This window comes from Mustela putorius, unplaced genomic scaffold (genome assembly GCF_011764305.1).
Source record: "Mustela putorius furo isolate JIRA1106 unplaced genomic scaffold, ASM1176430v1.1 tig00000827_pilon_pilon_pilon, whole genome shotgun sequence".
Lineage (NCBI taxonomy): Eukaryota > Metazoa > Chordata > Mammalia > Carnivora > Mustelidae > Mustela > Mustela putorius.
In genome coordinates, this window is record NW_025421489.1 from 3,318,547 (window position 1) to 3,330,564 (window position 12,018).

Genomic DNA, 12,018 nt, shown 5'->3' on the forward strand with positions numbered 1-12,018 from the left:
TTACAATATAATCAAATAACTGTTAGACTAGAAGTGCTTACTTATGCTGGGAAGGCACAGGAGAAGAAACTACCCTGGGGATAGAAGAACCACCCCACAACTTACCTGAGAGGTCTCAACTACCAGTTGTACATGGACAAGGTCAAGGAAGAAATCTAAGAGAAGTGCAGGTTATCAGACTTGGACAACTCGCTGGCATCTATCTCTGAGGAAGCAAATATAGAATGGGGAGTAATCTGGAGGAATGGAAGAAAGGGGAATTATTTCTGATTGGTACTTCTTATGTCAGTGTATATGCAGGTCTGGCTTCAGAAGAGAACTCTAAGCTAAACAGATTTGAGAGTAAGTGTGAAGCCAAGAATATAAAGGAAATTTCCTAGAAGTACCAGACATAGGAGATCATGAAGCATTAATTTTGCAAAGGACTGGAATAATCTAAACTGACTATTTTTTTTAGAATATTTTCAACCCCAAAATCACATCACATATTCTACTGGGAATTAAAGCCAAACTTTATTAGAGACACTGAAGAGTTTTAATGGGTGGCTTATGTAAGAAAAACTCCTACAGCTAATGATGATAATGACAAAAATATCACCATGCATATCAACACAAGCTCCTAGATGGAGAAAAATTTGGCAGAACCTTAATAATTAGACCATAGAAGAGCAAAACTTCCATATTAACTGAAAACATGATCTGCAGAATGGTCATGATTACTGAAATGATCATTCCTATAATGCTGGTAAACAGGCAAAGGGCCTTTAAAATGTTTGCTTATGGATGCGTTTTTAGAGAAGAATGGTATTTGGATCTTCCTTCTGGTCCATGACAGTCCGCTTGGGTAGGAATCAAATGAATCTGCTAGAAGTACAGAAGCAAAATTTCTGATGATAAAATAAAACTGAAATGATGAGTGACTGTGAATGGAAATCAACAGCTCTTGATATTGGCCTTATGGTTCTTAGAAACGGAGACATGTCTCAGAATGATAGCCAGGGGCAAAAGCCAAAAGAACAGTTTTACAGACCAGAACTCATGCCTGATGGGCTTGTAAGGGCCACCCCAGGTACCCGAGCAGGTAAATGCAGTCCAAAGTATGATCGTTTCAAAGAGTACTATTCCGTAATGTCCTAACAATTTGCTCTCTGCACGCCTATCGTCTGCTGTGTCAATTACTCCATGACTTATCCCTCCCCCTGCTCTTTTCCAAACCCTTAGATCACAGCTGGAAACCTTGGCTTGACTTGGCTTCCCACCCTGCCCAGTTTACAGAGATTCCTACTAACCTCCTGCTGTTACCTTTGGCTTGTTCCCCACCTTCATCCTCTGAGATTACATATAGAACCAAATGCCTGTCTGCTCCACTCCACCCCAACCAGCCCTCTCCTTGCTGCTTTTGGCATACCAGAAGCAATTCTATACTTTTAAGAGGCAATTAACAACTGAATAGGTAATATTCAACTCATCTTAAAATACTCAATTGACAGCAATAAGAAATAAGGCATGCATTACTCAATTAAATGGTATTTATAGTGATTAATAATTAGATTACAGTTACATGTGCAACTTCATCAAATGTTAAAAAGTAGAAATAATGGCATAACATTTGATCTTTCACAGTAAACACAGAAGTTCAAAGGCCCTATGAAAATAAAATTCAACTGCTTCTGACATTTGCAATGAATATTAATTCAGCTTGAATTATTTGTTAAAAGCTTCAAAGAAAAACGCCCTTGAAATAATATAGGTTCAAAATAGATACCTGCTAAGTTGCAGTTACATTACAACACAATCATTTTAAAATTTACCCACTAGCATTCAATTTCACATCCACCTCCTCTCTCTTCGGGACGGGGTTACTGCACAGCTCTGCAGTTAACAAAGAAATTGGCAGCCCTTCATTCCCTGGGCCCATAATGGCGGCTACAGCCCTGCCCCAACAAGTCAAGGGCACAAAGGAACTGGAGGTTGGAGGGAGGGATGTTTATTCTCCTTCCTTGTACGCTTCAGCCCTCGAGCTTCAAAGGGGTAAAGTCTAGAAGCTATACTTCTCCCTTAGCAGCAAAGTCCCTACCTAGAGCTGATGTGAAATTTGCAAAGTGCAAGGTACTGTTCTTGGATGGCAGTCACGGGTGGGCTCATGGGTATCAGCAGACAACCAAAGTGACATTTGACCCAGGGATTTGACATGTCCATATTTCCTAAAAATGATTGTCCTTGGCTTGGCTCTCCCATCTTCTAATGGTTGTGTGCGTCTCTAAGTCCCAGAATTAAACTTGTTCCCATGAAGGTGTCTTAACTGACTCCGCGTGTTCTCACTCACTCTTTCCCAAGAGGGAAGAGTGGTTGGTTTGATCTTCTGAAGCTTGCTATTCCTTGGATGATGTTTTACCAGCAGGTAGGGGTACATTTTCTTTCACAGGGACCCAGAGGACTTGTCCATATTCCTTCTTCCATGCAATAGGCACATCTGGACAGCGCCCCCCCCTGCCCCCGCCAAATCTTCTGTATTTGTTTTTTATTGCTGCTGTAAAAAAAAAAAATGACCACGAAGTGAGAGAACTTCATTATCTTAGAGTTCTGAAGGTCAGAAGTCTGTCTCATGGGGCTAAATCAGGGTGTTGGCTGGGCTGTGTTCCTTCTGAAGGCACTAGGAAAGAATCTGCTTCCTTCCCTTTTCTATCTCCTGTAGATGGTCCACATCACCCAACTTGTGGCCCCCCATCACTTCAGTGTCTGCTTCTGTCATCACATCTTTCTCTGCGACCCTTTGCTCCCTCTTAAAAAGACCCTTGCGATTATAAGAGAGCCACCCAGGTAATCCAGGATAATATCCCCCTCTCGAGATCTTTAATGTAATCGTATCCACAAAGTCTCTTTTGCCATGTAAGGTAAAATATTCGCAGCTTTTGGGAATTAGGATGTGGACACTGGGCGGCCAGGCACTATTCTGCCACGTCTTCCTCTGGAAGCAGCCTGCCAGCCTCTTCCACATCCAAGCAGGTGGTACCAGGGTCTGCTATGGATATCTAGTCTCTCCATCCCTCTGCAAGCACACTTGAAGTTGTAAGGCCCAATTCTTAATAAAGAATAGAAGTACAAAGTCCTACTTTGAATGAAGCCAAAGCACATACTGTAATACAGATTGCACAAAGCTCTGCATTGAAGATGATACAGACAAAATCCCTACTTATATTTTCCATCTGGCTAGCAATCTTGCCTGGTGGGTTTGCGTTACAGATCAGAATCCTGGAGAATGAGAAGAGGAGATGGTGTCCCAGTCCCCAAAAATCATTATACCCACTCTGCAGATATGTGATGACCTACCCAACTATTCTCTTATAACAGACTTGGTTTCTCTTTTTTTTTTTTTTAAAGATTTTATTTTTAAGCAATCCCTACAACCATCATGGGAATCAAACTCACAACCCTGAGATCAAGAGTCACATGCTCTACCATCTGAGCCAATGAGGAACCCCTCTTTTTTTAAAAAAAAAAAAAAAGATTTTATTTATTTATTTGACAGACAGAGATCACAAGTAGGCAGCACGGCAGGAGAGAGAGAGAGAGAGAGAGAGAGAGAGAAGGAAGCAGGCTCCCCGCCGAGCAGAGAGCTGGATGTAGGGCTCGATCCCAGGACCCTGGGATCATGTCCTGAGCTGAAGGCAGAGACTCTAACCCACCGAACCACCCAGGCACCCCAAACTGACTTGGTTTCTAATGTACCTCTTCTGCAATTCAGGTTTAGTGAAACAGACTCTTCAAAATCAAGGCACACCTGTAGAAATCTGAACTTGAGTGCAAGTTCAACACAACACGGACCCTCTGCAAAATATAACGAATTCTCCAAAAACACTTTCACTATTTGACACTAAAATACAGTAAAATCATAACGCCCTGTATTTTCCTATTTCCTATCGGTACATAACAAGAAGCCTAGAGAATGCTGATCAGCGAAGCAACTCTGCTCATTCCCACTGAATTAACAAGCAAACCCACGCTGTTCACACTGTCAGTTTCTTCAGCCAATACAATCCTCATTAGCTATAAATAAAGTTGTCTTCCTGACATTCGTAACTGAATATCTAAATCAATATCAGATGCAGAAATGTCCTTGGTGACAACAGAGCAACTTTGTTTAAAGAACATAATACCTGCTAGGAGCCTCATCATCTGTTTAACCGAGAATAGCATTATTTGATTAGAACACAACAAAGCATTAATGGAAATTCTAAAACAATAGGATGGCAAAGCCAGAAATTACGCTGGCCTGAATTGTAATGCAGCTCAGGGATTCTCTGGCCTAGAAAAATGCAGGCTGCAGAAGGTTACAGAAAGGCCCTATTCCACTCCTGCCACTGTATTTCTTATTCCCTCAAACATCATTCATTCATTCATGTCTGTCCATTCATTCATTCCCTCACTCTGCGTTTATTATATGCCCAACCCCGAAGATCTGAAAGTAAACAGCATAGTCCCTGCCTTCGATTTGTTCACAGAAAAACATTCAAAAGATGAGCTCTTCACATGCTCTGCCAAGAGCTATAGCAGAGGTCACTGGGGGCGAGAGGAGCAGTCAGTCATTTTACACAGAGCTCCCAGCAAGAAGCAACACAGCCAAGTGGCGGTGCGTGGGTCTGTGGAACCAGGCCACCTCTTGGTGACTAATCTGTGCTTTTTAGTGCTGTGTATTTTTTTTTAAGATCTTATTTATTTACTTGAGATAGATAGCATTGGGGGAGGGGCAGCAGGAGAGGGACAAGCTGACTCTGTGCTGCGCAAGGAGCCTGATATGGGGCTCAATCTCACGACCCAGAGATCATGACCTGAGCCGAAGTCAGGCTCATGTCTGAGCTACCCAGGTGCTGGGTATGAGTCAGAAATTATGACAGCACTTTAGGCACAAGAAGAGCTATACAGACATAGTGATAAGGGCTAGACAGGCATAATAAATGCTATAGAAGTGTTACATAACTAACTTGACCTTTCAAAGAGAGGTAAGATTTTGAGACAGGCTTCGAAGAACAGATAAACACCCGAGTTTCTCTTTCTTTCGGGATCTTCCCCCACTGCTGGTGGGGCAGCTTCAGGGAGAGCCCTCCCATACGTCTACTTCCAGAAAAAGCTAGCTCCCTCAGGAGGACCTCCACTGCCCCTTTCTCTCGTCTAAGCACATCCAACATCCTCTGGGAAGTTCCCCAATGCCTTAACGGTACCATCTGCAAATCCTATCAATTCTAACTCGAAACCAGATCTCTAGTCTGTCCATGTCTGCCCACGTCACCTTCCACAGTCCTATCTGGATGGGTCACCTCCGTTCTGGTCCCATTTAACCTCTTCTCCACAAAGTAGCAAGTCATTGTCCTAATATGCCAAACTTTTCATGTTATTCCCCTCCTTAAAACTGTTCACACTGCCTACCCAGCCATCACACTATGGGTTTTTACCCCAAAGATTCAAATGTAGTGATCTGAGGGGGCACGTGCACCCCAATGTTTATAGCAGCAATGTCCACAATAGCCAAACTATGGAAAGAACCTAGATATCCATCAACAGATGAATGGATAAAGAAGATGTGGCATATATATATACAATGGAATACTATGTAGCCATCAACAAATGAAATTTTGCCATTTGCAATGATGTGGATGGAACTGGATGGTATCATGCTGAGCGAAATAAGTTAATCAGAGAAAGACCATTATCATATGATCTCCCTGATACATGGAATTTGAGAAACAGACAGAGGATCATGGATGAAGAGAGGAAGAAATGAAACAAGATGAAACCAGAGAGGGGAACAAACCATAGGAGACTCTTAATCTCAGGAAACAAACTGAGGATTGCTTGAGGGAAGGGAGGGGTGGGGATGGGGTGGCTGGGTGATGGACATTGGGGAAGGTATGTGCTATGGTGAGTGCTGTGAATTGTGTAAGCCTGATGATTCACAGACCTGTGAATGTCAACTAAAAAAATAAATAAGTGGGGGGCGGGCTGTTCACACTGTGCTCAAACAAGATCCACACTCCTTACCAACCTCCAAGACACTCTGTGAGGAGGCCCCTACCTAATTTCCCTGCATGCCTCCTTGCCTGTGCTCCAAACACAGTGGCCATCTTTCAGGTCTGCATTCAAGCTTTCTCCTGCCCCAAGGACTTTCTCCTGCCCCGAGGACTTTGCCTATCAGCCCCTCTCCCTGAAGCCTCTTTCAATGGCTTCTTTTCCTTTAGAGCTCAGTTTGAGAAACAGTGTCCACCAGAGGAAGGAGTACTCAAAGGGAAGGTGGGCAGGTGGAAAGGGCATCCCAGCTCTGCTGCCTCAGGCTAGGTGAGCAGGGAAGTCACCTGGTGGTGTTTCTGGGCCTATGCGTCCACCTGTAAAGTCAGGGGAGGGGGCCAGATGCATGCTCATTCTTCTGTCCAGCTCCCAACCTTCTTCTTCTGCCCTTAAACGAACGTGACCTTGTCATCTTCTCTTCCTTCCTTCCTTCTCTCTAGGACCAGCCTGAACCATCTTTCCATGCCTCATTCTATTTCATGTCCCCCTGGTCTCCACTCTGAACCTCATAAAAGTGAAAACCTAAAATAAATGGAAAGAGCAGAAATAATGAGGGATACTTCCTTCTTTCAGGAAAACAAGAAACAAAACTATGATTGGTGAATCCAGACAAGGAAATTTAAAGAGTGAAAACATGCCATGTGCTCTGAGCTCATGATGCAGGCCTGTAGTCTGGACTTGCAGGCCATGGTGGTCTGGCTCTTTCAATCGGCCTCCTGCCCGTTCTTCCTCCGGCTCTGTGCTCTCCACCCACACTAGCCTCCCTCACTCATTCCCCAAGCAGAGCCTTCAGGCACGCTGTTCCCACCACCGGAACGTTCAACCAAACTCCCCGATTACCCACGGTCAGGCCACCAGAACCCTTCCCTTCATTGTCTTGAATGCAGCTGTACTGCTATATTTAATTTGTGACTATTTTTATTGTGTCTGCCTACTCCTTTAACCTCTATGTTCTCATAGGATAGGAACCACCTCTATTTAAACTTATAACAAATGTACCTCCATCACACCTATTAACAGAATATTAGCAGAAAAAGAACGGAACAGAACACATCCTATATATAATGTATTCCCAACAGTAAGTCCCCAGCGTGGTGTCCACTTGGCAACCAAGAATCCTGTGGTCTCTGCAGACCCTGCTGGGGTTTTCTTCCCCATATCCATGCTGCTGCCTGGGGTCCAGAACACCACTGACTCCCTTCTCTTCTTCCCAGCTTGCATTTGTACTGTTCCTGAAGTGGCTAGAACAGCAGTATTGAGAATGAAGGACAGGAGAGGAGAGGCCACTAGTATGCTGATACCCAAACAAGATGAAGATGTATCACTAGGAAAGAGAATTACAGACCAATATCCCTTATGAATATAGACACAAAAATCCTTAACAAATACCAGCAAACTAAATGTAGCAACATAGAAGGACTGTGCAACACGACCAAGTGGAATTACCCCAGGAATGCCACACTGGTTTAACATGTGATTAACGTAGCATATCACTTTCACAGAACAAAAATCAAACAATCATCTCAATAAACACAGAAAGCGCATTTCCCAAAACTCAATACCATTTTATAACGGAAACACTCCACAAACCAGGAAGGGAAAAGGAACTTCTTCAACCTGATAAAAGGCATCTTGCAAAAACCCCAGGTATCATTATACTTAACAGCAAAAGACTGAATGCTTCCCCCCCTAAGATCAAAAACGAGACAAGGATATCCAATGGCACCCCTCTAGTTAACATTGTTCTGCAATTTCTATCCAGGGCAAGAGAGAAGGAAGGGAGGGAGGGAGGAGGAAGGGGGGAGGGGGGAGGGGAGCGAGGGCAAAAAGGAGGGGAGGGGAGGGAGGGAAGGACGATGGGAAGGGGGAGGGAGGGAAGAAGAAAGCAAGCATTCAGATTGCAAAGGAGGGGGAAATATTTTAGAGTAATCTAACAGGGTCGCCTGGGTGGCTCAGTGGGTTAAGCCGCTGCCTTCGTCTCAGGTCATGATCCCAGGCTCCTGGGATCGAGTCCCGCATCGGGCTCTCTGCTCAGCGGGGAGCCTGCTTCCTCCTCTCTCTCTGCCTGCCTCTCTGCCTACTTGTAATCTCTCTCTGTCAAATAAATAAATAAAATCTTTAAAAAAAAAAAAAGAGTAATCTAACAAACAGGTATAATACTTAATGCTCTTAAATTATAAAACATTGATGAAAAAATTAAAGACCTAAATAAATGGAAAGCCATCATGTGCTCCTGTGTCAGAGGAATTAATATTGTTAAGATGGCATTACTCCCCAGATCCCTCTACAGATTTAACACAATTCCTATCAAAATCCCCACCCGCTATTTTAACAGAATTTGACAAACAGATCCTAAATTTTATGGAAATTCGAGGGACTCAGATAGCCAAAACAGTCTTGAGAAATAAGAAGCAGGCTGGAGAACTCACACTTCCAATTTGAATTTACTACAAACCCATCGTATTCAAGACAATGTGGCACTGACATAAAAGCAGACATACTGATACATAAATGGAATAAAATTTAGAATCCAGAAATAAACCCTCCCATTTATATTCAACTGATTTCAGCAAGGATGCCAAGGCAATTCAACTCTTCAACAAACGATGCTGGGACAACTAGATATCCACATGCAGAAGAATGAAATTGGATGTCTTCCTCAAACCAGACACAAATATTCACTCAAAATGTATTAGACCTAAATTAAGAGTTAGAATTACAAAAGACTTAGAAGAAAATGGAAGAATAAGTGTTACTGAATTTGGATTTATTGCACAAGTGACAAAATAAAAAAACAGATATATTGTACTTAAAGTATCAAAACTTCTGTGCTATAAACTAAACCATCATTAAAGTGAAGACACCCACCTTTAAGGAGAAAATATTGCAAATAGTGGATCTGATGAGGAACTTATATCTAGACAACTTACAAACCAAGAATAAAAGGACAATTCTATTTAAAAATGGACCATGTGGGGCACCTAGATGGCATAGTTGGTTGAGAATCAGACTCTTGATTTTGGCCCAGGTCTGGGTCTCGGGTCAGTTGTGGGATCGAGCCTGCATATGGCTCCATGCTCAGCAGGGAGTCCGCTTCCTTCTTCACCCTCTCCCTCTGCCCACCCTCCTCTCTCTCTCTCTCCCTCTCTCTCTCAAATGCATAAATAAATAAATCATTAAAAATGGACAATGTAGGGACGCCTGGGTGGCTCAGTTGGTTAAGCAGCTGCCTTCGGCTCAGGTCATGATCCCAGCGTCCTGGGATCTAGTCCCACATCGGGCTCCTTGCTCTGCAGGGAGCCTGCTTCTCCCTCTGACTCTGCCTTCCACTCTGTCTGCCTGTGCTCGCTCTCGCTCGCTCTCTCTGACAAATAAATAAAATCTTTAAAAAAAAAAATGGACAATGTATGTGAACAGACATTCACCTATTACCATTAGCCATTAAGGAAATGCAAATCAAAGCCACAATGAGATACACCTCACACCCATTGAGAAGGCTGTAATCAAAAACAAGAGCCAAACTGGGGAAAACATGGAGAAAACAGAACCCTCCTATACTACTGGTGAGAATGAACAATGATACAGCCTTTTTGGAAACCAGTTTGGCAGTTCCTCAAAATGCTAAACTAAATTATCATACCACCCAACATCCCTATCCCTAGATATCCATCCAAGAGAACTGGAAATGTGTATCTATACAAAGACTTGTTATACAACTCTTCCTAAGGGCATAATTTGTAATAGCCAAAAATTGGAAACAACCGTAATATCCATCAACTGATAAATGGATAAATAAAATGTAGTCTATCCATGTAATGGATGATTATTTGGCAATAAAAAGACATGAAGCACTGATCCAACATGGACAGACCCTAAAAACATTACACTAAGTGAAAGATGCCAGTTGCAAAAGGCCACATATTTATGATTCCATTTATATTAAGTGTCCGGTAAAGGCAAACCCAGAGACAGAAAGTAGGTAAGTGGTTTGTTTCCAGGGACTGGCAGAGCAGGCAGCAGAAAGGGAATAGCCAACGGTATGAGTTTCTTTTAGGGGAGATGGAAATGTTCCAAAATGAGACGGTGGCGATCACTGCATGATGCTATGAATTCTCCAAGAAAAGATGAACTTTAAAGTTGTACTTTAAATGGGTGAATTTTGTATTATATGAATTATATTTCAATAAAAAAAAACTGGGTTTTTTTGGGTAAGAAAGTGGGTAGGAAAAAAACATACCCAGAGGCCATGCTTTTCCTTATTTACCACTGAGCTCACTATCAATTTACCACTGAGCTTACTCACTCTGAGCGTCCTCATCTCTTTTCCCACCCCCAATTCCCAGGGACCCCCTTCTTCCAACAGAGATGCAAGCTTGGCTCCTATGGTGAAGCTCAGGGTAACTTCACCTAGTCTGGACTTTTTCTATGAAATATATATAATTCATGTGATGTATCATATAATCTATATTATATGTTTTCTTAATTAGATATTTATGCATCCTCAATTTCAAATTCCTGAAATTAGAATTTCCAAAGGTCTACTCTGATCATCTATTCCAGGGGTCAGCAAACTAAGACCCACAGACCAATCTAACCTTTGGCCTATTTTTTGTTTTCATACTGCCCTGTAGCTTAGAATACATTTTATGTTTTCAAATGGCTGGGGGTTTTTTATTAAAAAAAAAAAAAAGTATGTGACAAAAACTGAATGTGGACTGCAACGTCTAAAATATTTACTATCTAGACCTTTATAGAACAAATGTGATGACTCTTGGATCTGTCCAATTTTTTTCTACGCTTCACTGAGTGAAAAAAGGCAAGGCTGCAAGGTGGGGGGTGGTCAGAAGAGGGAGAAGACAAGAGGAAAACTTATTTTTAACATGACTGTTCACAATAAAAAGACTAGACTGTGGAAGCCAGCTAGTACAGATTCATGAGAGCTAATTATTAGATTTTCAAGAATTTTGTGAGCCAGTTGATGGCATGGTGAAGCCGACTATCGTAAAAATAGCCACGATTTTCTCTCTTCCAGAGACCCAGCTAAATGAAAACTTTCTGAAAATCTTGTCCCTTCTCTCCTTTTCAGAAAAGAGAGGGTAAGAAAGATGCTTTGAACCTGCTTTCTGGTCCACTGGGAATGTGTAGGTAGGACACCACGGTACAAAGCTAGAAATGAAATAGACAGGAAGTACATAGGGCAATGTTTGAGGTCCTGAAAAAAACCTTAGAGTTTCACTGTGACTGTCTCTAATCCCCTACCCCCTACCCCCTACCCCCTGCCCCTCCTCTGCCAAGACACCCACTCTTTGCATGATTGTCTGCCTGGAGGATATCCAGACCCAGGTCCCTGGAGGCGGCTGTGAGTTGAAGGACCCAGCCACAGCCAAGACTGCAGCAGGTAAAAACAAGCTCCTGGCCTTAGCCCAGGTAACCCATTGCTAAGAAAGTCCATTTTAAAATGTTCTCACCACAAGAAAAGAAATGGTAATTATGTGACATAATGAAAATGTTATACTCTGTATAACTGAAACTTACAATGTTCTGTCAATTACATCTCCATTGGGGGCAGAGGGGGCGGCAACTGGAAGGGAAGATTTCTTGATCACCACTAGAGGGAGGGCAGATCCCACTTTGCACAAAGGAACTTGAAAGATCAGAACGCTGGTCAAAATGAAGCCACAAGGAAGGAGGGGAAGACTGCGGAACAGAGGGGAGGAGGAGGAAGTGGAGAGAAAAGGGCAATTGCTTTCTGTCTTCTACAAAGAGGTACTAGATGCCAGCATCCAATGTGATGGACCTGGTGAGCAAAGGACACAGGTGAGATTGAGAAAACTGGCATCAAAACTCTCAGTGAGTTCTCAACAAAGTACCCATATCCTGTGCAGAGTGGAGTCAAAGCAGAGGCCTCACGGTGGGAGGCTAGGAGAACGTCCTGATTCCCAACATCAACCCTGATAC